This window comes from Mauremys mutica, chromosome 2 (assembly GCF_020497125.1).
Source record: "Mauremys mutica isolate MM-2020 ecotype Southern chromosome 2, ASM2049712v1, whole genome shotgun sequence".
NCBI lineage: Eukaryota > Metazoa > Chordata > Testudines > Geoemydidae > Mauremys > Mauremys mutica.
In genome coordinates this window covers 168,219,847-168,243,285 of record NC_059073.1, presented here as the reverse complement: position 1 = coordinate 168,243,285, position 23,439 = coordinate 168,219,847, and the positions used below count along the sequence as shown (strand labels likewise).

Genomic DNA, 23,439 nt, shown 5'->3' with positions numbered 1-23,439 from the left:
TAATTAGATGTCATCTGCTCTGGAATTTCAGTTTACACATTCATTGTCATGTATTTTATCTCTCTGTGATCTGGGTTTCTATCTTTCTTGATGGCTGTGTGGTCACACAATTAGATATTAGTTCAGCTCAGATTTATTGGTGAGTTTAAGACAAATGACCATTTGCTAAAGTCATCATTTCTCACTTCAGCTTTGCTTTTTCCCCATCCTTCCATGATGATATGGAGAAAGTTCAAGTTCAGTTCTGTCAATAGAAGAGAACTCTCCAATTTACTGGCCATGCTAACACAGACACAGCAGTGATCTAAAATCTCCACTTGGAAATTGTGAACAACAGCAGACCCCCAACTAACTGAAGGAAGTGCATATGATCAAAGTGTAGTTCAATTGTTTAAATCAATATTGTCTCAGATGGCTATGTTGGCAGGAGAAGCTCTCCTGCTGATGTAGCGCTATTTACATAGGAGATTAGAGCTGTGTAACTATGTTGCTCAGCTATATCGATTTTTCACACCCCTGAGCAATAATTATACCGATAAATGTCTTTAGTGTAGCCCAGACAGTTTTCTCCTGTGTTTTCTGCATTTGTATCACTTCTCCCCTACTTCCTACTACTTTGAAAGATTTAAAGTGTGAAAAGAGAGGTATTTTTCCTCATGATGCTAACATTCCCACATAGGAGACCCCTTCCACCAACACGCCTGGCAGAAGAACCAGAGATATATGAACTCACAGAAGTGTTGGGACAAACCACAACTTGAGCCAAGGTTCAGTTGTTGGCAATGGGGATTAAAAGAAAACTAACATATGTGACCAGAATTTGTGATCTTTGAATATATTAGTGTTACTAGTGAAAATGAAATCATAGGTGATGTTATTGGTTAGAGTAAGAGACTAGTTATTTGATAATCTGAATTATTTTGGAAAACTGAAAGTTGTCTTGTGGTTTTTTTCTTTTTTTAGTTGTACAGGAAATGATGGTTAATCTTCAAAAGTTAATTTGATTTAATTTACCCCCTGTAGTGTAAACCTGGTAGAAAACCTCACTCCAAAGGTTGGGATGGGAGAATAGGTGTTAGAAAGAGTGTATAAGAGAATATTGGGTCTGTATAGGTTTTATTTTTTTGTATTTCAGATAGAGCATACTTTGCTTAGCTTCAAAGTCAATTTCTATTAAAAGGAAAACTTCTCAAGGAGACAAGTTGTGTAAGTTTTTACCCACTTACACTGTAAGCGTCACTGACTTCCCCACTACTCTAATTTGCAAAGGAAAGGCCTGACATCTGTCATAGGATGTGTCCAGCAGGTAGGAAAGCTGCAGTTGTCAACCATCAGTACCAAGGAAAAGGCTGAAGTCCACTGCCTTTCATATCTAAAAGCCATCTAGAGGCTGGTCTACACTGAAAAGCTATGTTGACATGGCCACATCTCTCAGGCATGTGAAAGATCCACTCCACTGAGAGAAGTAGTTAATGTGACCAAGGCCCCAGTGTAGACAGTGTTATGTTGTAAGAAGAATATTTCCAGTGTTTGAAGGGTAAACACAGCCTTAGACAGATTGATCCCCTCTGGGAAGCGAGTCATGACATCAATTCCAATTTTGACCCATCTCCCTATATGTGAGAAATCTGCTAGTATGGAGGGCTGAGCCAGCTGTCCGATCACCTGGTTCAACTGAGGGAAAAGCTCTTAGTACCCATCAGTCCAAAGACTGAGAGAAATGTTGAGTTCCAACCATTATCATTTTAGTATCTGATTGTTCCTTTCTCTATTTTTTGTGTTGGCCTTTCTGTTCTATCGGAGTGTGACTGTGTAGCTCAGTGCATGTGTGATAAATGCTCTTTGGTTCCAATTGGCAGAGAGGTCAAAGTAATTCACAAGAAACTCCTGCCTCAGACCTGACAGACTCATCACACCTAATGCACTGATTTTTATGATATTTATCCAGGAAGCATAGCAGTGAGATCTCTACTGAAAGCTTGTAAATTATTGTTACTCCTGATCACTGCAAGAGGTGTGTATGAGTCCTATTGAAGGAGTCATGTAAGTATATGGAAAATTATGCCCATATGGTATTGTCATGAAAGTGAGTCACCCCAATCAAAGGTCTTGTTGGGAATGGCCCATTCAAGTGGGAGGGAATTGTCACCCGTCCCTTGCTAGCCAGTTATGTGGTGTGTTGCTGCATTGTCAACCTTTGCACCAGCCCAGAAAAGCCAATGGAAAACTATCAAAGACAAATTATAGACATCAAAACCCTGTGGAAGTGTAAACAACAATCTGACAATGAGGAAATGGTCCTTTCTGTGAATATACACAAAAAACTGATTCATTTTATAACACGGTGAAGAGAAACACTCTGGTTCCATTCACCAAGGAGATCACTAATGACCAATGGTGCTTCAAGAAAGGCAGGGCCCTGGCTCCTAGGGACTAGCAGTCACTGCAATAGACTGTCACCTCAGACTTCAATCTACTTAGGTAGGAAAGGTAACTATTAAAAAGTGTAGGTTGCATTTTGTGATTTTGTTTTGTTGGTAACAGTTGGTTTCCATCATTCACATTTGTTTGTTTAAATCTCTGTCCCTTGTTAAAGAAATTTCCCTTTGTTCAATAACTGTGCTTAAGTGCTGTGTGTGATCCAGTAGCAGTGGGCTACAGTAAAACTGGTAACCTGGGATGTACCATTGCTTCGGGCAGAGAGGATCTGGGATTTTTCTGAGCCCTGGTCTACTCTAGGGGAGGGAATCAATCTAAGTTACGCAACTTCAGCTACATGAATATCGTAGCTGAAGTCGATGTACTTAGGTCGGCTTACCATGGTGTCTTCATCGCGGTTAGTCGACTGCTGCAGCTCCCCAGTAGACTCTGCCTGCGCCTCTCACCAACTGGAGTACAGTGGTCAACAGAAGAGTACTCGAGGATCGATTTATTGCATCTACACTAGACCCGATAGATCGATCCCCCCGCTGGATCGATCACTGCCCGCCAATTCAGCAGATAGTATAGACATACCCTGAGTATCTGATGATTGGAGCTGGACCCCTGAGGGGGACACATTGAAGGAACTCAGGGATTAAGGTGCCTTTATTGTCAACTGTCAAGGTTGCTGTAGCTCAGAGGAGGGTGCTTGACTGCCTGACAGGCTGGTGAGTTTGGTCATTATCATCCAGCTGCCAAATGCAGAAGTCCCTCTTCCTCGTGGCAGGTGGCCACCAGGAGATTCACGGCCCTCAGCACCCTGAGAAGGGTCACAATGTGCATCTATGTTAATCCACACAGGGAAAGCTCCCTATAGCATAAAACTCTGCCCTATGAAATCATGGAACATGTGCTCTTCGCTCTGTGAAAGCACATAAAGAATCCAAGTGCTGGAGGGTAGAGTTTGGGTCCAGCGTGACCTAGACAAATTGGAGGATTGGGCCAAAAGAAATCTGATGAGGTTCAACAAGGACACATGCAGATTCCTACTCTCTAGGATGGAAGAGTCCTATGCACCGCTACAGGCTGGGGACAGACTGGCTAAGTGGCAGTTCTGCAGAAAAGGAGCTGGATATGAGTCAATAATGTGCCCTTGTTGCCAGGAAGGTTAACAGCATATTGGGCAGCATTAGTGGGAATGTTGCTAGCAGATCAAAGGAAGTGATTAGTCTCTTCTATTTGGCACTGATGTGGCCACATCTGGAGTACTGCATCCAGTTCCCCCCCCCACCCCCCGCTACAGAAAGGATGTGGACAAATTGGAGAGTGTTCAGCGGAGGGCAACAAAAATTATTAGGAGTCCTGGGCATATGATTTATGAAGAGAGGCCGAGGGAACTGGAGTTATTTAGTCTGCAGAAGAGAAGAGTGAGGGGGGGATTTGATGGCAGCCTTCAACTACCTGAAAGGGGGTTCCAAAGAGGATGGAGCTCGGCTGTTCTCAGTGGTGGCAGATGACAGAACAAGGAGCAATGGTCTCAAGTTGCAGTGGGGGAGGTCTAGGTTGGATATTAGGAAAAACTTTTTCACTAGGAGGGTGGTGTACTGGAATGGGTTCCCTAGGGAAGTGGTGGAATCTCCATCCTTAGAGGTTTGTAAGACCTGGGTTGACAGAGCCCTGACTGGGATGATTTAGTTGGGGATTGGTCCTGCTTTGAGTAGGGGGTTGGACTAGATGACCTCCTGAGATTTCTTTCAACCCTGAGGGTACGTCTACACTACGGGACTATTCCGAATTTGCATAAACCGGTTTTGTAAAACAGATTTTATAAAATCGAGTGTGCGCGGCCACACTAAACACATTAAATCGGTGGTGTGCGTCCATGGTCCGAGGCTAGCGTCGATTTCTGAAGCGTTGCACTGTGGGTAGCTATCCCGTAGCTATCCCATAGTTCCCGCAGCCTCCCTCGCCCCTTGGCATTTCCGGGTTGAGATCCCAGTGCCTGATGGGGCAAAAATCATTGTCGCGGGTGGTTCTGGGTAAATGACTCTTAGCCCTCTTAGCCAGGGGCGCAAAAGCCAAAAGCCAAAATTGGGAATGACTCCCTGAGTCAATCCCTCCTTTTTGGTATCTAAAAATAGAATCAGTCCTGCCTAGAATATGGGCAAGTGTACTAGAGAACCACTGTATCAGAGAACCAGAGAGCACAGCTGCTCTGTGTCAGATCCTGCAGAAATTATGAGCTGTATGCTATTCACAGGGGGTGCTCCTGCAACAACCCCTCCTGTTCATTTCATTCTTCCCCCAGCCTTCATGGGCTACCGTAGCATTGTCCCCCCACTTGTGTGATGAAGTAATAAAGAATGCAGGAATAAGACACAGTGACTTGTTAGTGAAGGGAGCCTCCAGCTGCTATGATAGTCCAGACAGGACAGTAAGGAGTGCATCCCTCTGCTAGTTCAGGGGTACTTGAATCTTTTCTTTACACATGAAGGGTGGGGGCTGATGGAGCTCAGCCCCCTGTTGCTATGACGATGATGGATATCAGCCATACTGCACCATCTACCAGGAAAAATTAGGACCAGGCGACCTTGATCGACCTGTCCCAAGCAAGTTGGTATGGTTACCAGTCCTTTTGTACTGCCCCATGTGCCAATAGGCTGATGATGAGGACGGGTAGCAGTCCTATTGTACCATCAGCCACCCATGGCGGGGTGGGAGGAAGGATGTTGTTGTTGAGTGCTGCACCATCCCGTCTATCTGCAGCATTCAGTAAAGATAGGGTGACATGTAAAAGAGTCAAGACAGGATTGTTTTCCCTTTCACTTCTGGGGGTGGGTGGGGGGGGGTGCGTAAATTGCCTAGCTATGCCCTGACCCACCGCGGACACTGTTTTTGACCCTAGAAGCATTTGGAGCTCAGCCAAGAATGCAAATGCTTTTCAGAGACTGCAGGAACTGTGGGATAGCTTGAGTCCTCCAGTCCATGAGCATCCATTTGATTCTTTGGCTTTCCGTTACGCTTGCCACGCAGCAGTGCGCTGAGTCCCTGCTATGGCATCTGTCTGGAGATATTTAAAAAATGATTTTGAATTTCGTCTTCTGTAACGGAGCGCTGATAGAACAGTTTTGCCTGCCCTTACAGCGATCACGTCCGCATCATCCATGCTGGAGCTCTTTTTTTATTTTGATTTTTAACTGCATCACCACCCATGGTGATCGGAGCTCCACGCTGGGCAAACAGGAAATATTCAAAAGTTCGCGGGGCTTTTCCTGTCTACCTGGCCACTGCATCCGAGTTCAGATTGCTGTCCAGAGCGGTCAGTGGTGCACTGTGGGATACCGCCCGGAGGCCAATACCGTCGATCAGCGGCCACACTAACCCTAATCCGATATGGTAATACCGATACTAGCGCTACTCCTCTCGTTAGGGAGGAGTACAGAAACCGGTTTAAAGAGCCATTAAAATCGATATAAGGTGCCTCCTAGTGTGGACGGTTGTGGCATTAAATCGGTTTTACACTCCTAAAACCGGTTTAAACGCGTAGTGTAGACCAGGCTTGATATTCTATAATTCTAAGTAGCTGCAAGTGTCTCTTTGTGTTCACATCTGTAAAGATGCTAGGAATGGGCGACGGGATGGATCACTTCATGATTATGTGTTCTGTTAATTCCCTCTAAAGCATCTGGCTTTGACCACTCTTGGGAGCTAGGACACTTGACAGGATGGACCATTGGTCTGACTCAGTACGGTTGTTCTTATGTTTTATGCACAGAAATGAGGCTCTTACAAAGCAGACATTGGGGGAGGGGCTCTAAATTTAAATCAGCATTAGAGAAAAATATGTTCAAACACAGTGAGACTCGATGTATGGAAGAAATAACACGTGATCCCCATCTCCTTCCCCAAAGCCTTAGATGGGGATTAGCTGCCAACAGCTGCGGCTGCTGCTCTGAGGGGAGCGGTATGAGTTGTCTGCCTGTGGGTGCAGTCCACCAGCTGGTTCTCCTGGGGCAGACGGTGAGTTGCTGGGCAGGAATGGTGCATCAGCTGGAGTATGAAATATGAACAGGGATCTAAAGACCTCTACACTGGCCTCCAGTGGGGGTTGAGGATGCTGAGGCAGTGGAATTTCAGCATCAGTGTCATCAAGATTCAAAGCCACTTGGGGGTGGAGAGGAGGGGGATGACTCCACTGGATTTTTAGTGCATCCCCTAGCTGCTGGCCCATGACAGCCTGGCTTTGTCATTGCTCTGTGGTTCTCCTGTTGCTCATTCCCAGCTTCTGGAAAACAATGGCTGGGGACACCATCCCTGCCCATCCTGGCTAATTGACATTGATGAACCTATCCTCTGTGCACTTCTCTACTTCTTTTTTGAACTCTGTTCTAGTCTTGGCTTTCACAACATCTTCTGGTAAAGGGTTTCCCAGGTTAACTGTGCGTTGTGAAGAAATACTTCGTTTCAAACCTGTAGCCTATTCATTTCATTTGGTGACTCCTCCTAGTTCTTGTGTTATGAGAAGGAGTAAATAACACTCCCTTCCTTGGTCCTTTGAAAGATGATATGTGAGCCCCCACCTCTCATGTCTAGGGAACAACAGGGATATAACAACACGGCAAACAACAAGGTTCAAAGTCAATGCAGCTGGGAGAAGTATCAGCTGTTTCATTCCTTACATTCCTGTCCTACTGCATGGCCATTTCCTTTCCCTTCTTTCTGTGAAAAGCTTTTGTGTTTTGCACAGAAACATTATTTCCACAGGAGACACGCAGGAGTGGGGGCTGCATTCCTGTGCCAAACAGTCACTAGAAGGAGGCAGACAAAGGCCTTTAAGATGAGGTGTCCATCACTGTCAAAATATCATCTCCCTCCTTCAGCTCACTGGCAGCCTGAATTTCTTCCTTATCCTACCAGAGTCTTGTCTGGACTCAGCGCTATCCAGCCCCTCTGTATGTAGTGGGCAAAACCCACAAACCTTGTCTTTAAAACAAGCCGTCCCCTTCCATCTTAGGGAAGAGTTTTCTATGATAGAAGTTGAGCTTCAGTTCCCCTCTCCTAGGGGCAGGTTGGGTGTGGGGCCAGCTCCCAATGAGATCTGTTTTCACCTTTGCCCCCTAACTCTGCTCCCAGCTGTCAGGCGGCTTCCAGCCCATCCACCCTGCTTACTAGCTCCATGGTCACGTGTAACCCCCTTTGCCAGCACACGTAGCCTGCAGGAAAGCTGCTCCTGCCAGCTGTGTTGGTGGTATAGGTGGGCGCATAGCTGCCTTCTAAACAGTTGACCTGGCTTCAATTCCCAGCCAGTGCAATAATGGCTTTTCTCTTTTGTTGGTTCCTTGTCTGGAAGTGGTTTAATTTCAGTCACGTTGTGTTACAATCACATTATCAATAGAATGAGACAATAAATGTGTCAAAGCCCAGCAGGTCACACAGGAGGGAGGACTACAAGGGGCTGGAATGTGTCATCTGAGAAGACAGAATACTTGGAAACCTGCATCTCCCATCCCCTGGCTTCCGTGTAATGATTCCAGCTGCGTGAGCTATTTGTACCCTGTTCCTGCATGATGGGGAAATAAAGTTTTGAGTCAGTTTTTGCTCCTACAGATTCCTTTGCTGTTACAATTATATTGATATGAACAAAAGGGAAGCAAAAAAACAAAAAAAACCATCCAACTTGCAGTACAGTTAGGGAAAGAGAAGATCAGGGGTAAGCCAAACATTTCAAAATAAAAATACTAAAATGGGAGCCAGGAGAGAGAGATCAGGTATGTGGAGATCCCTTGGATATTTGAAACCTACAACTACCCAGCTTTCTGAACACCTGTGAGGAGCAAGATGGAGTTGGGACATCTTCAGTCATTGATTGTCTCTCTGTGTTCTCTATCTCTTTCTTCTCCTCCCATTATTCTTCTCCAGTGTCTCTGCCTTTCTCCTCTTGCTCCCTCTTCCCCTGCCCTTTCCCAGGAACTCACAGTCTACAGCATTCAGGAAAAGCCAGAGTTTCATAGATTCATAGACTCTAGGATGGGAAGGGACCTTGAGAGGTCATCGAGTCCAGTCCCCTGCCCTCATGGCAGGACCAAATACTGTCTAGACCATCCCTGATAGATATTTAAATATTTTACTGGCTGCAGCCACAAAGTGAGAAAAATTACACTTCTGGTTCAGAGGCAGTGCACACACATAAGAATCAATGGGCTTTTAATTCCTTAGGTTCTGCCACCATATGCTGCTTCCATTTCATTTCAATCTTTCCCCAAGATTTCTCATTGTGCACAGCAACATTACACCCTTGGGAGAGAGTGGACCAGAGGCTGCATTAATTTAACCTACAAAAACCAAACAAATAGAAATGTAGATTAGAAATGTACTCTCTAGGTTCCTCCAGCCCAGGGGTTGGCAACCTTTCAGAAGCGGTGTGCCAAGTCTTCATTTATTCACTCTAATTTAAGGTTTCGGGTGCCGCTAATGCATTTTAATGTTTTTTAGAAGGTCTCTCTCTACAAGTCTATATATTATATAACTAAACTAGTGTATTGTAAAATAAACAAGGTTTTCAAAATGTTTAAGAAGCTTCATTTAAAATTAAATTAAAATGTTGATCTTCAGCAAGTCTCCTTCTCCGGTCTCTCTTTGAGGACTGAGAGAGTAGGGTTCACGGACGTGAGCGCCAGGAGGAACCTCTTTCGAGTTTTCTCCTTCCCTTTGCCTGATTTTACTAGAGACCAGCTGTCCCTGTTTAGAAGGTAAGAGCCTCCTTGAGGGAAGGGGTGTCCTGGGGGCATCAGAGTTTGGATGCCGGTGCCCCCCCACAATGTAAGGAAGCTCCCGGCACCCTGCTCTGTGTTCGCAGGGCGGGAGAGAGCAGCATCCACGGCAGTGATTTGCTCCTGGCTGCCGGAGCAGAGCAGCAGGCTCAGCTGTCAGAACTTCCCAGAGCGATGAAAGGGGAGGGGCCCATGGCTCTGTAGCAGGAATGCAGGGCAGGCGAGTTCACAGAGGGCATTGTGGGATATGGAGGAGGCCAGTTATGGTGATATAATGAACAGCAGCATCTACTCTGTCACTTTAAGTTTGATGCAAAAAGCTCTAGGCTTCTCATCGAAGTCGTTTTATTTTGTCACCAAAACAGGGCAGTTTTGTCGCCAGACGTGGCATTGCAGTGTGTGCACCAGCTACAAGCTGCCGACCGAGGGAGCATAGTGTGTTTTTCACACACCTGAGCAATATAATTCTGCTGAAACAACTTTATAGTGCAGACCTGGCCAAAGATTCACTCACACACAACTTGTGAGGAAAACATAACCTGCTCCTCTGCTTTGCAGAATCCAAACACAACCAAAGCTTGTCAGACCCTGGTGGCGATGGCAGGGAGTCAGGTGTGGGCAGACCCTGTGTTTTAGCCACCCACAGGCACCATGGCTTAGCTGGCTAGAGTATCTGTTTTGTAAATAGGAAATCCTGGGTTCAACTCCCAGTGGTGCCTTGTTGACTGGTTGTTGGGGCACCTGCTATTGGCTACTGTCAGAAGACAAGATTCAGAGCTAGATGGACCTATGGTCTAGCCCAGTGTGGTTTTTCGTATGGTTTAAATAACACTCACAGGCACTGATAATAGAGTTACTGAAAGTTTGGGAGTTAGGAGCGGGTAGGTCAGTGGTCCAGTCCCCACACAGATGACCCCCTCCCTATGGGACAGGAGCAGGTCTGAGCTCTCACCCAAATGCTCATTGTGGCTGCCAGAATCTGTGAGCAGCTTGTTTAGTTTACGCCAAAGGTTGAGTCCTGCTTTGTGCATCATGTGTGAGAATGAAAATCCTAAACCGCCCTTTGAAATAACGAATGCAGCAGGACGTGTTTATAGTCTCTGCCCCAAAGCAGACAGACCAATGGAGAAATGCCGTCGAGTCCAAGGTAATACTCCCCTGCCATTTTACCTTTTTTGCTTGCTAAACTCCTTCTTATCTGCCCGGCCCAGGCTGTCCTCTGCCTCAGCTGCTGCTCCCGGCCTGCTCTAGAGTCAAACACGCAGGGCCCCCAGGGGAACAGAGGCTGGGACAGGGCAGCAGCCTGGGTTGGACTGGGAAGGTGCTGGGAGTTCTTGTTCCCTGAGAACTGGCCTGGCTCCCTTCTCAACAGCAAACAAATCAATTCCACGTCCCCTACGTCTACAACATTAAATAATCCTTTAATCGTAGTGTCACCATCCATAAAATTGCTTCAGCCTTATAGGTTCCTAAGTGCACAATTAAACATCTCTTCAAATCCAAGGGAGTGGAGATCAGTCAGTGTTCAGTGTTATCCCACATAAAAGAACCATGTTGTGGTACATACTGGCCCCATCATGTGGTCATCGCCTTTCCCTACTCTTCCAGAGTCAGAATGTGATCAGCTCACACTGAGGGGGTGCAACACCCCTCCCTTGGTCTCTATGCCAGAGCTGCTATCAGCTCAGTGTCCTTCCCACAAGAGTTGGCTGCTGAGAGGGTTGCGATGGGGTAAATGAAGGCAGAGGAGGATTGTTCCTGATGAGTTTTCCATTGTGTTGCTCTGTGATCCTGCTGGAGGAAACATCATTTGTGTTTGTTTCAGTGGCTTGGGTTGGGCTCAGGTTGTGACCCTGAGTACAGGGATTCCTGCGCTTTCTGCTCTTAGCCCCTCAGGAATGGACAATGGAGCAGCTTCAGAAATTGGATAGAAAGTAGCCTAAGAAAGTGTAGCATAAGTGAGAAGAAAAATAGTATCATCACCTCCCTGGTGGTCTAGTGGTTAGGATTTGGCACTTTCACTGCCAAGGCCTGGGTTCAATTCCCAGTCAGGGAAAAGTGACTTTAAACCAAAAATGCTTTAGTCTTTCTTCACTTGCGATGTAAACAAATCCCTGGTATTTTCCTGATTCCCCCATCTTCCCAGTGTCTCCATGGCAGGGCCGGCTCCAGGCACAGCAAGCAGGTACCTGGGGTGGCCCATGGAAAGGGGAGGCTTCAGCAGCAATTTGTCCCTCTCAGAGGGAAGGACTTGAGGCCAACAGCAGCTGAGGTAGAGCTGCAGTTGACTGCGGCTTTTTTATTTTTTTTCCACTTGGGGTGGCAAAAACACTGGAAGTGGCCCTGCTCCATGGAAGACAATTTGTTAAATCCCAGATGAGTGCAGTTCTATCAGTTCTCAGCCTGAGTCCTTAGGTCTTAATCCTGAGGATATTGTCCCATCATGGGGCCATTTCCCTCCTCTCTTTCAGAAGAGAAGAATGAGGGGGGATTTGATAGCTGCTTTCAACTACCTGAAAGGGGGTTCCAAAGAGGATGGATCTAGACTGTTCTCAGTGGTAGAAGATGACAGAACAAGGAATAATGGTCTCAAGTTGCAGAGGGGGAGGTTTAGGTTGGATATTAGGAAAAACTTTTTCACTAGTAGGGTGGTGAAGAACTGGAATGGGTTACCTAGGGAGGTAGTGGAATCTCCTTCCTTAGAGGTTTTTAAGGTCAGGCTTGACAAAGCCCTGGCTGGGATGATTTAGTTGGGTTTGGTCCTGCTTTGAGCAGGGGGTTGGACTAGATGACCTCCTGAGGTCCCTTCCAACCCTGAGATTCTATGATTCTATGATTCTATGATATAGAAGCACAATTTTCCTTGCACAGACACAGGAACAGCAAGATCTTTCTCTGTCCCTTGTGCAAAGCAGAGGGCCAAATTCCATGGAAACAAAGGACAAGCAGGGGGCCCTGGGCACATCCAGCCTTGGCTGTGAGATGTTCCCTCCCCTCTTTCTTTATGCCCCTGTTGTTATTTCATGGATTGTCTGGGATGGGGGAAAAGCTGAGTTCACTCCAGGTGGAGGGGAAAAAGGACCCTGAAAATCTCAGGACCCAACCCCTGCTACCAGGATCACTGAGGTGCTGGGGATTTGAGTAGGAAAGGGACTGTGTGTATTGTCAAGGTGGGGAATGAATAACAATCTACAACTAGAGCCACCTCATTATTCACTGACACAGGCTAATCCTGCTGCAGACAGAAGGGAAACTGGGAGCAATTCTTTGCTGTTCAGCCATGGAAACAGTGACCCAATTGCACTGCAGTGAATGTGCTGGGGAAAGCTGGACTTCACAGGCAGGTGGCAATAGCAGATCCTAGAAACACCTGGAGCTTCCCACTGCACTTCTGCCACCAGGGTCAGGTGCTGAGCGACTCACAGTGCCCCTCCCCTCCCATTACCTTCCAGCAGGAGGTGGCAGCACCCCCCACCCAATGCAGGGTAGAGGGCTGAGTGTATCTCTGCACCCTGAGTCCAGGGCACAAACTCTCTCTGCCCCACACATCGAATCTGGCCCTGCTGCAAAGTGACCCTAAGAACCAGCAGCCTCCAGGACAGCAGGTTTGGCCCTCAGAGCAGGGAATGTGTCTCCCATGCTGCTCTTAGGCTACTGGATCCTCTGGGAATAGGACAGCTCTGAGTGTAACCTGCAGCCTGTCTGGGGATGTAGCCTATGCTTTGCATGTATGAGGCCCTGGGTTCAATTTCCAGGTTCACTTTTTCACGCTGCTGCTTTGCTCATGCCCAGAGGGGATGTGGCCCTGTAATCTCCCTGCACCAGTTTCAATCCTGCTCAGTGAGGGGCAAGTGCCAATTGCATGGAAGGTCGGGGGTGGTTTCTGTTCCTAAGTCACCTCTGTACATGTAAGATTCCCACCCGCTGTGCTGCTTGGGACAAGGGTAGATGAGAAGGGCGAATCCTCCAGCACTGGAGGGAAAGGTCCCATCTGCTCAGACTGAGAGGCAAGGAAACAGAGGGGCAGTCAGTGCTCAGAGAGGAGAGAGGTCAGTGATTTACACCCACCAGGGGACACTGTCTTTTTGAGTATCACAGGGGTAGCTGTGTTAGTCTGGATCTGTAAAAAGAGACAGAGTCCTGTGGCACCTTATAGACTAGCAGACGTACAGGAGCATAAGCTTTTGTGGGTGAATCCCCACTTTGTCAGATGAATGGAGTGAGAATTCTGTGCCTGGCTAGCCATCTACAAAAGCAATTTCTCCTCCCTTGATGCTCACACCAGGACTGCTAGAAGAGGGCCTCATCCTCCCTGATTGAACTAACCTCCTTATCTCTAGACTGATTCTTGCCTGCATATTTATACCTGCCCCTGGAAATTTCCACGACATTCATCTGATGAAGTGGGGATTCACCCACGAAAGCTTATGCTCCAATATGTCTGTTAGTCTGTAAGGTGCCACAGGACTCTTTGTCTTTTTGAGGCGAGTGCAGCTTGCTTGGGATGGTGCTGACGATGGATAGAAAAAAGGCTGGAGTCAATGACAGATGAGACCACAGAAGGGGAAGGGGAATGGCAGCCCCACAGAAGGTCCTGGGTGCTCAGATGCCCCAGTTATTGCACCCTGGCCTGTCGTAGAGAGAGAAAAGACACCGAGGGACCCAGCCCCCCTACAGTGATCCCATCGACAAGAACCTGGTTGGCAGTGGGATGAAAGCTCCCTGCGGGCAAAGGGGAGCCGAAATCCCTCAGTGTCCTGGAATTTAAGCAATGGAAGCTTCAAAACCTGCACAGGTGTGGGCTGAGGTGCGTCAGCAGAAGGTTGGGCTGGACAGGGGCGGCAGGTTTGTATAATTTTTGGTCATTCCCAGAATGGGACCAAGTCCTGCCCCACCCCACAGCTGTGTAAAGCTCTCAGGGGGAGTTTGGGTGTGGGAGGGAGAGGGATTGGGCTCTAGGAGAGAGTTTGGGTGCAGGGTCTGAGCTCAGTCAGGGGGTTGTGCTGCAGCAGGGTGTGTGGGGGGCAGGGTCTTGGAGAGAGTTTGGGTGCAGGTGTGGGGTCTGGGTTGGGGGTGCAGGAGAGGGTGAGGGGTGCAGCATTTACCTCGGGCATCTCCCGAAAGCAACCCGCACCCCCCTCTGGCAGCAGCCCCTAAGCGGGAGGGCAGGGGGCGCCTTTGAGCACGGCTGCCCGCAGACTCCACCCCTGCAGCTCCCATTGCCACAGTTGTCAGAGTTGGCTCTCGGGGCGGGGGCAGCACGTGGAGACCCCCCCACCCCAGGGGCCACAGGGACGTGCCAGCTGCTCCCGGGAGTGGCGTGCCACATGGAGCGAGGGTGGACAGGAAACCGCCTTAGCCCCCTTGTGCTGGTGGTGGCAGGGGTCCTCGGGCTCTTTTAACTTGGCCGGGGCAGCAGGCAGGACCAGGGGGACACTCCCAAGGGCCTAACGTTGCTTTGTACAACAATAAATCTTGGAACAGGAATGAAATGAAATGGCGGCAGAACCTAAGGAATTAAAAGCCTCCGGATTCTTGTGTGTGCACTGACTCCGAACCGAAACTGTAATTTGACTCGCTTTGTGTCTGCGGCTGTTTTAAAATATCAGGACAAAATCATTCCAGTGATTGTGACCCAAATGTAACTAGCATGTTACACTTGTGTTTTTAAAGGTGGCTTCCCCAAACAATATCGAGTTGTTCTTCCCACAGCTGGCTGATGGAGGGCAGCAGGGGATCTCCCCAATCTGGGGGGAATCTCTCTGGGTCCCACTGTTAGTTCTCCATTCTTTCTCCCCCTAACCACAGACACCCCTCCCCTCCCCATTATCAGTGTTTTACAGCGACCCCTCCCTCCCTCCCTTTATGGGATACAGACTCTGTGACAGAGACTGGCTGGGGCTTCTCTCTGCACGGCCCCAGTGGGGAAGGAAAGAGACGGGGTGGGGCAGGGCGGGGAGGCGGGGGGGAGAAGATGGGCAGGAGTCAAATGGGACTAAACCAGAATCAAGGAGATTTTCTTCCTGTTAAAATGTCCTGGAGTCTCATCACTGAAAAGCCGCATCTTGAGTTAGGTTTGATGCATCAGCCTTTCAATTACCAGGCAAAGGTGTGAACCCCAGAGACTGATAACTGCCTGCTTCCCAGCTTTCCCCCCAAAGCACCTGCAGTGGTGCAACTGGTTGGTATAAAGCAGGATACTGCTGGGGTTATGAGTTCAAGCCGTGTCTGAAGCACTGGATTTTGTTACCCATGTAGCTTCCCCAACTTGCTTTGCCCAATGCACAGGGAAAGTGCCCTGCTAGGGAAAGGAGATTGAGTTCTAACATGTGGCAGTGGGTGCACAGCTTGGAAACATCCACCCTGTGCTGCCATTAGCTCCAGTACATTATTCACTGGCAGGGAGAATTGATTTATTTGCTCCTGTGAAAGCCGCCAGGACAGGTCTGTGGGCACCAGATTCCCTGCTTTTTCCAGCACATCTCTGGCTCCTTCCCTGCCCCAGTCACTGCTGTAGGAAGATCCTATATGTACTGAGCCTAAACATTTCACTGGGCCTTCTTAGCACAGTTGGCAGTATGTCAGTCTCATAATTTGAAGGTCTTGGAGCTCAAGCCTCTGAGAAGGGAATGGTTCTGTTTCCTGCTTTGGATTTTCTAAAGGAATGTAGAGAAAAGTGTTTTTTAGACACCCTCCCACTCATCTAACACACAGAGGCTTTTCCAAGACATTAACTTTTCCTTCTCTGTGCAGTTTGTATTCTTCATAGAGCAAAATAAAACAAAAACATGCAAGTCTAAGCCTAATACAGTACGAAACTCAATACAGATAAAATCTCACCCTCAGAGATCTTCCAATAAGCTTCTTTTGCAGACTAGACTTATTTCTTGTCTGGGCCCAATCTTTTTGCCTGGTATAGTCCTTGTTCCAGCTCAGGTGGTAGCTAGGGGATTTCTCATGACTGCAGCCACCTTTCTTCTGTTCCACCCCCTTATATAACTTTGGTACAAGGCAGGAATCTTTTGTCTTTCTCCTGGGGAAAAGCCCCAGGTTTAAGATGGATTCCTGTACCAGGTGACATGGTGACATGGTGACATGTCCTGTGAGACCCCAAGCCTTCATTCTTCCTGGCCTGACTCACAGATGGTGCAGGACAGAGCCATCTCCAGTCAATTGTCCTGGTTAATGGAAGCCATCAAGGGTCCAAACCACTATTAATGGCCCACACTTTGCATCATTACAACAGGACCTCAGAGTTATAGTTCATATTTCTAGTTTCAGATACAAGAATGATCGGTTCATACAAATAGGATGAACACACACAATAGATAATAAGCTTTGTAATGATACTGTACAAGAGACCTTTTGCATGAAGCATGTTCCAGTTACATTATATTCACAGGTTTCAGAGTAGCAGCCATGTTAGTCTGTATCTGTAAAAAGAACAGGAGTACTTGTGGCACCTTAGAGACTAACAAATTAATTTCAGCATAAGCTTTCGTGGGCTACAGCTCACTTTTTCGGATGCCAGAAGTACTCCTATTATATTCACACTCATTAGCATATTTTCATAAAATCCTATGGAGTGCAAAGTCACAGCAGGGAAAGGGTTTTACTGCGGCACCTGGGAGCAGTTGAGTTTCATGTTCAGGCTGTGGTATGAGTTCCTCCAGGTTTCTCGTAAGCACACAGGGACCTTCGCGGGTGCTCTCGATACAGGAATGGCCCAGACATGATAAAGTGATGGGGATTGCATTTTCCTTTTTAATTTTTGTATTTCCAATGACATTTCTGTTTGTGATTTCATTTTGCTTTGTATAACTGTGTTTTCTCCTGGATTTGATATTTAACTAAAAAAAGAATAAGGCCTCAGGGCACCGGATGAAGGATCAGGCTGGGGCTAGGACTGCTAAGAGAGCGAGAGTAGCAGGTTTTCTGTATTGTTTCCTGCCCCCATTTTCATGACTAGTTTCTCTGATGCACGAAATGTGCCCTTTCATAGACATGAACCTGGCTAGCTCAGTTGGTAGAGCATCAGACTTTCAATCTGAGAGTCCAGGGTTCAAGTCCCTGGTCAGGTGAAGAGGGACCCCATTCCTGTCAAAATGAAAAAAGGCAGGATGTTATTTGACTAAACCTTTTCCTCCCAGGAATTCACCTATCCTAGGAAGGGCCATGTACTTCCTGGGACTGAAGGGACAACTTCCTCACATGCCCACTGGCCTCTCAGTCTGGATTAAGAAAGGCCTCTGGGAGCTGCAGCAAACTGCTGCATGACAACTTGGTGAGCAAATGCAGGGCTGCCCCCACAGGGTCATCCACACCAGAACTCAGCAGAGGTCTTGGGGTTCCCTATTGGTCCCATAGTGTAAGGGCCAGCACTCGGGACTTTGAATCCTGCAATCTGAGCTGAAGTCTCTGTGGGATCTGAGGACAATTCCTGTGCCAGAAACCTTGCTGGGTCTTCCAAGGCTCTATCTTGCTTTCTCAAAGGCCATGAAAGCCTGTCTTTTGCCCGCTAGCTGTTGTGACTTGAGCACAAGAGGGGACGTTTGATCCAGAAGCCTGGCTGTGCCTGGAGTCCTGTAGGTAGGGATGCGAGCTCCATTTCCTCTGAGTCCTGAAGCTGGGCTGCAGCCTGGCCTAGGAGGCAGCCCTATTGGTTGACCTACTGGCCCAAAGTCACTTGGGCGGTGTTGGTGTTCCCCAGGGATGCTGAAGGGCCTAAGGGAGGGAGGCTCAATACTCCCCCCATCAGTCAGGGCAGAAGAGGAGGGCTGCAAGAGTGGGCAGGTTGATGGCTGGGCCTTCTAACGTTCGGTTTGGGACTAGGTGGGGAACACGAACTGGGAGAAATGGTTGCTGGCCTGTGAGGAATGGCTCAGCCGGTGGCGTAAGTGGACCTTGTCATTACCTACAAGATTGTCATGCTCAAGACCCATCTGTGGGGAATTTCCTCAGCCATGTATTTCCCCTTGCTCCACAAGTTCTACTGAGACCGAACTCGATGGCCTTCCACTTCTTGTGGGGCAATAGGATGTCCCTACTTAGTCAGGAGAAGTGTGGCTTTTCTGTCATATTAGAAGAGGGGTTGGGCCTGGTGAGCTTCGAAGACTTTTATGGCTCTACCTGTTTTGTTTTTCAATTTTCAGTGGGTGGCCGAGCTGGAGGGCAGGTCAGGCCTGAGGGGAATGGTGAGGCAACCGCAAAGAATGCAACTGACTCTTCCGATATGGCCATAATTTTTTTACCCCACTGGGTGCAGCACCGGGTATGGGATGGCCGATGGTGGGGGAAGGGGATGCCCCCCCAGTGTTCTTCTACTCCCACCTTACATCCTACAGTATTTTCAGTGGGTGGCTAGGTGGAAGGTGCTTGCAGGATGGCTTCATCTGCAACAGTGGCCGTACTCACAGCAGCGGCGGCCACAGCAGCGAGCCCCCACCCCCTTCAGCTCAGTCTGAACAGAGGTGAATGTACCACTGGGTGAGACAGGCCAATTTTAGGGAGCTTCCTCTGAAGGTGAGCAACTGTTCCCAGAACTTACTGACAGGAGCTATAAAGTATTTGCAAATGTGCACAGCTGGCATGTGCAGAGCAAAGGTTGCCCTGGGCACTGTGTCAGGCTCTGGCACCGCTTGAGACAATGGACCATCTTCAGCCACCAGGTAACCCAGGATCTAAGGCAGGAATGGGGTGAGGAAGCAAGTCAAGCTGAGCAAGGCAGGCAAAAATTCATCTCGCCTTCGTGGGCGCTCGCAATGATGCCCTTTTTGTGTGCCAGGGCTGACAAAAACATCCCAGACAGAGAAGCAGCAGGCCAAAAAAGCAGCAGGGGTATTCTATCTGCTATCCAAGATCCATAAACCTGGAAATCCTGGATGCCCCATCATTTCAGGCAATGGCACCCTGACAGCAGGATTGTCTGGCTGTGTAGACTCCCTCTTCAGGCCCTATGCTACCAGCACTCCTAGCTATCTTTGAGACACCACTGACTTCCTGAGGAAACTACAATCCATTGGTGATCTTCCAGAAAACACCATCCTGGCCACTATGGAGGGAGAAGCCCTCTACCCCAACATTCCACACAAAGATGGACTACAAGCCGTCAGGAACAGTATCCCCAATAATGCCACAGCAAACCTGGTGGCTGAACTTTGTGACTTTGTCCTCACCCATAACTATTTCAGATTTGGGGACAATGTATACCTTCAAGTCAGCGGCACTGCTATGGGTACTCGCATGGCCCCACAGTATGCCAACATTTTTATGGCTGACTTAGAACAACGCTTCCTCAGCTCTCATCCCCTAATGCCCCTACTCTACTTGCCCTACACTGATGACATCTTCATCATCTGGACCCATGGAAAAGAAAACCCTTGAGGAATTCCACCATGATTTCAACAATTTCCATCCCACCATCAACCTCAGCCTGGACCAGTCCACACAAGAGATCCACTTTCTGGACACTACAGTGCTAATAAGCGATGGTCACATAAACACCACTCTATACTGGAAACATACTGACCGCTATACTTACTTACATGACTCCAGCTTTCACCCAGACCACACCACACAATCCATTATCTACAGCCAAGCTCTAAGGGCTTGGCTACACTTACAAATTTGCAGCGCTGCAGCAGGATGTGAAAACACACCCTCTCCAGCGCTGCAAATTGCGGCGCTGCAAAGCGCCAGTGTAGTCAAAGCCCCAGCGCTGGGAGCGCGGCTCCCAGCGCTGTCCGTTATTCCCCACAGGGAGGTGGAGTACGGACAGCGCTGGGAGAGCTTTCTCCCAGCGCTGGCGCTTTGACTACACTTAGCGCTTCAAAGCGCTGCCGTGGCAGCGCTGCCGCGGCAGCGCTTTGAAGTGTAAGTGTAGCCAAAGCCTAAGATACAACCATATATGCTCCAACCCCTCAGACAGAGACAAACACCTACAAGTTCTCTATCAAGCGTACTTACAAGTACACTACCCACCTGCTGAAGTGAAGAAACAGATTGACAGAGCCAGAAGAGTACCCAGAAGTCACCTACTACAGGACCGGCCCAACAAAGAAAGGAACAGAACGCCACTAGTCATCACCTTCAGCCCCCAACTAAAACCTCTCCAGCGCATCGTCAAGGATCTACAACCTATCTTGAAGGACGATCCCTCACTCTCACAGATCTTGGGAGACAGGCCAGTCCTTGCTTCCAGACAGCCTCCCAACCTGAAGCAAATACTTACCAGCAACCACACAACAAAAACACTTACCCAGGAACCTATCCTTGCAACAAAGCCTGTTGCCAACTCTGTCCAGATATCTATTCAGGGGACACCATCATAGGACCTAATCACATCAGCCACACTATCAGAGGCTTGTTCACCTGCATATCTACCAATGTGATATATGCTATCATGTGCCAGCAATGTCCCTCTGCCATGTACATTGGCCATACTGGACAGTATCTACGTAAAATAATAAATGGACACAAATCACGTCAAGAATTATGACATTCAAAAACCATTCGGAGAACACTTCAATCTCCTGGTCACTCGATTACAGACCTAAAAGTTGCAATATTACAACAAAAAACCTTCAACAACAGACTCCCATGAGAGACTGCTGAATTGGAATTAATTTGCAAAGTGGACACCATTAAATTAGGCTTGAATAAAGACTGGGAGTGGATGGGTCATTACACAAAGTCAAACTATTTCCCCATGTTTATTTGTCCCCCTACTGTTACTCACACCTTCCTGTCAACTGTTGGAAATGTGCCGTCCCGATTATCACTACAAAAGGTTTTTTTCTCCTGCTGATAATAGCTCACCTTAACTGCTCACTCTTGTTATAGTGCGTATTCCAACACCCATTTTTTCATGTTCTCTGTGTATATCTGTATATATCTTCCTGCTGTATTTTCCACTGCATGCATCCGATGAAGCCCACGAAAGCTTATGCTCAAATAAATTTGTTAGTCTCTAAGGTGCCACAAGTACTCCTTGTTCTTTTTGCAGATAAACTAATGGAGGTTAAGTCCATGAATGGCTATTAGTCAGGATGGGTAAGGAATGGGATCCCTAGCCTCTGTTTGTCAGAGGGTGGAGATGGATGGCAGGAGAGAGATCACTTGATCATTCCCTGTTAGGTTCACTCCCTCTGGGGCACCTGGCATTGGCCACTATTGGCAGACAGGATGCAGGGTTGGATGGACCTTTGGTCTGACGCAGTATGGCCATTCTTACGTTCTTATGAAGGGAGGGGCAAAGTCCTCTAACAGAGTTTCTGTAGTGTAGTGGTTATCACGTTTGCCTAACATGCAAAAGGTCTCTGGTTCAAAACCAGGCAGAAACATGCTGGCTTAATTTTCCCCAGCTCCTACTGGCCTGTCCCTGCTGTTGTAGGAGCAAAAGTGATTTCTATGCTATGTATAACCTGTATGCTCAATAGGTGTGTTATACTTCCCTCCCTCCTGCTTTTGTCTCCTCTCCCTCTCTGAATACTTGTAAAGTGGTTTTCCCCCTCCCCCTCCTGGAATGCTTGTGGGATGAATGGGCTGGTTGAACAGTTAGAAGAGCTTCCAGGTAGACAAGGTGTCTGGGACTCTAATTAGGCAGCGATCACACACCCAGAGCATGGACACTGCCCAAAGTGGAGTGTGACCAACCAGATGCAGCCAAGTCACCTCTAGTCGCAGGCCATTAGGTGCAGGCCCTTAAAAGGGGGAGGGGCCATGTGCTCAGGAGAGCACTCACAAGTTTGTACCTCCAGTGAATGCCCTTTGCCCAGACCGCCTGGCCAGTGGTTCTCTGCGTTGTATTTCATTGTGCCTCAGGAAGACTTACCTTCATTGCACCGTCCATAGCTGCGCTGTGGGACACTTACCTTGCAGAATCCTGACATCTCCAGTGCTGTGCCTGTCCTGGGAGCGTGAGTATGCGAGTGTGAGTGTGACACCCCCCTCCCCGCTTCTTCTTTTGAGCTTAGCTGTCATTATAACAAACGTGCTGCTTTCTGCCAAACTCTGGTGGGTCATTAGTCCTACCTACGCTTACTAGGTAATTTTGGGTAACACCTGTGATAAACTCAACCTCTGCAGGATAGAGGGTGGTGAAATGAGCTGGGAAAAAGCCTTAGCATCAGCAGGGGAAAGCTAGAGGACCTTGCCTTTTGCAAGTTAGCAAAGATGGTTACCAGCCATACCGTCCCGTCTGCTGCTTTGCAAGTTGACAATGACAATTACCAGTTATACTGTACTGTTTGCTGCTGTCATGGGTGCTCCTGGCTGGCCTCGGTGAGGTCGGCCGGGGGCGCAAGGACAAAAATGGGAATGACTCCCCAGGTCATTCCCTTCCTTAAGTTTTGTCTAAAGGGAAAGTCAGTCCTGTCTGGACTATTGGGCAAGCCTACTAAAGAACCAGAGAGGCAAATGGCCGCTCCAGGTCAGAGCCCCAGACATCCCGCAGAAATGATGGGCTGTATGCCATTCTAGGGTGTGCCCCTGAAACAACCCCACCCGTTGCTTCCCTCCTCCCCCACCCCTCCTGGGCTACCGTGGCAGTTATCCCCCCATTTGTGTGATGAAGTAATAAAGAATGCAGGAATTTGAAACAACACTGACTTTATTGCCTCTGCAAGTAGAGCTCAAAGTGGGAGGGGCAGGCAGCCTCCAGCTGCTATGATATTCCAGGCAGGACTGAATCTCCATTAGACAAAGCTTAAAGAAGAGAATGACCTGGGAGTCATTCCCATTTTTGCCCAGGCACCCCCGGGCAACCTCACCGAGGCCAGCCAGGAGCACTCATGGGACGACGATGACAGATACCAGTCCTACTGTACCGTCTGACAGCAGCATCCAGTAGACATACGGTGACATTGAAAAAAGGCGAGAAATGATTTTTTTCCTTTTGCTTTCACGGGGGGGTTGGGGGGGGAACGATATATACCCTGAACCACCCGCGACAATGTTTTTGACCCTTCAGGCTTTGGGAACTCAGCCAAGAATTCAAATGGTTTTCGGAGAGTGCGGGAACTGTGGGATAGCTACAGTCGTCAGTCGCACCTCCCTCCGTGAGCGTCCTTTTCGTTCTTTGGCTTTCTGGTACGCTTGTCTCAGCTCCTTAAGTTTCAGCACTGTGTTGAGTCCCTGTTGTGGCCTCTCTCCATGTCATAAACAGATAGTTAAGGGTTAATGTCTCTTTTACCTGAAAACGGTTAACAAGCTCAGTAGACCTGGCTGACACCTGACCAGAGGACCAATA

General features: G+C 48.2%; 3 non-coding genes across 3 annotated transcripts; all 3 read left to right on the top strand.

The window, feature by feature from the left end:
- The first annotated feature begins 11,175 nt into the window (after positions 1-11,175).
- TRNAE-UUC lies at positions 11,176-11,247 on the top strand. Its single transcript has one exon. It is a non-coding gene; the product is annotated as a tRNA-Glu (tRNA).
- Positions 11,248-17,199: 5,952 nt separating this feature from the next.
- On the top strand, positions 17,200-17,272 carry TRNAE-UUC. Its single transcript has one exon. It is a non-coding gene; the product is annotated as a tRNA-Glu (tRNA).
- Positions 17,273-21,459: 4,187 nt separating this feature from the next.
- Positions 21,460-21,532, top strand: TRNAV-AAC. The gene has a single exon. It is a non-coding gene; the product is annotated as a tRNA-Val (tRNA).
- Positions 21,533-23,439: the final 1,907 nt, after the last annotated feature.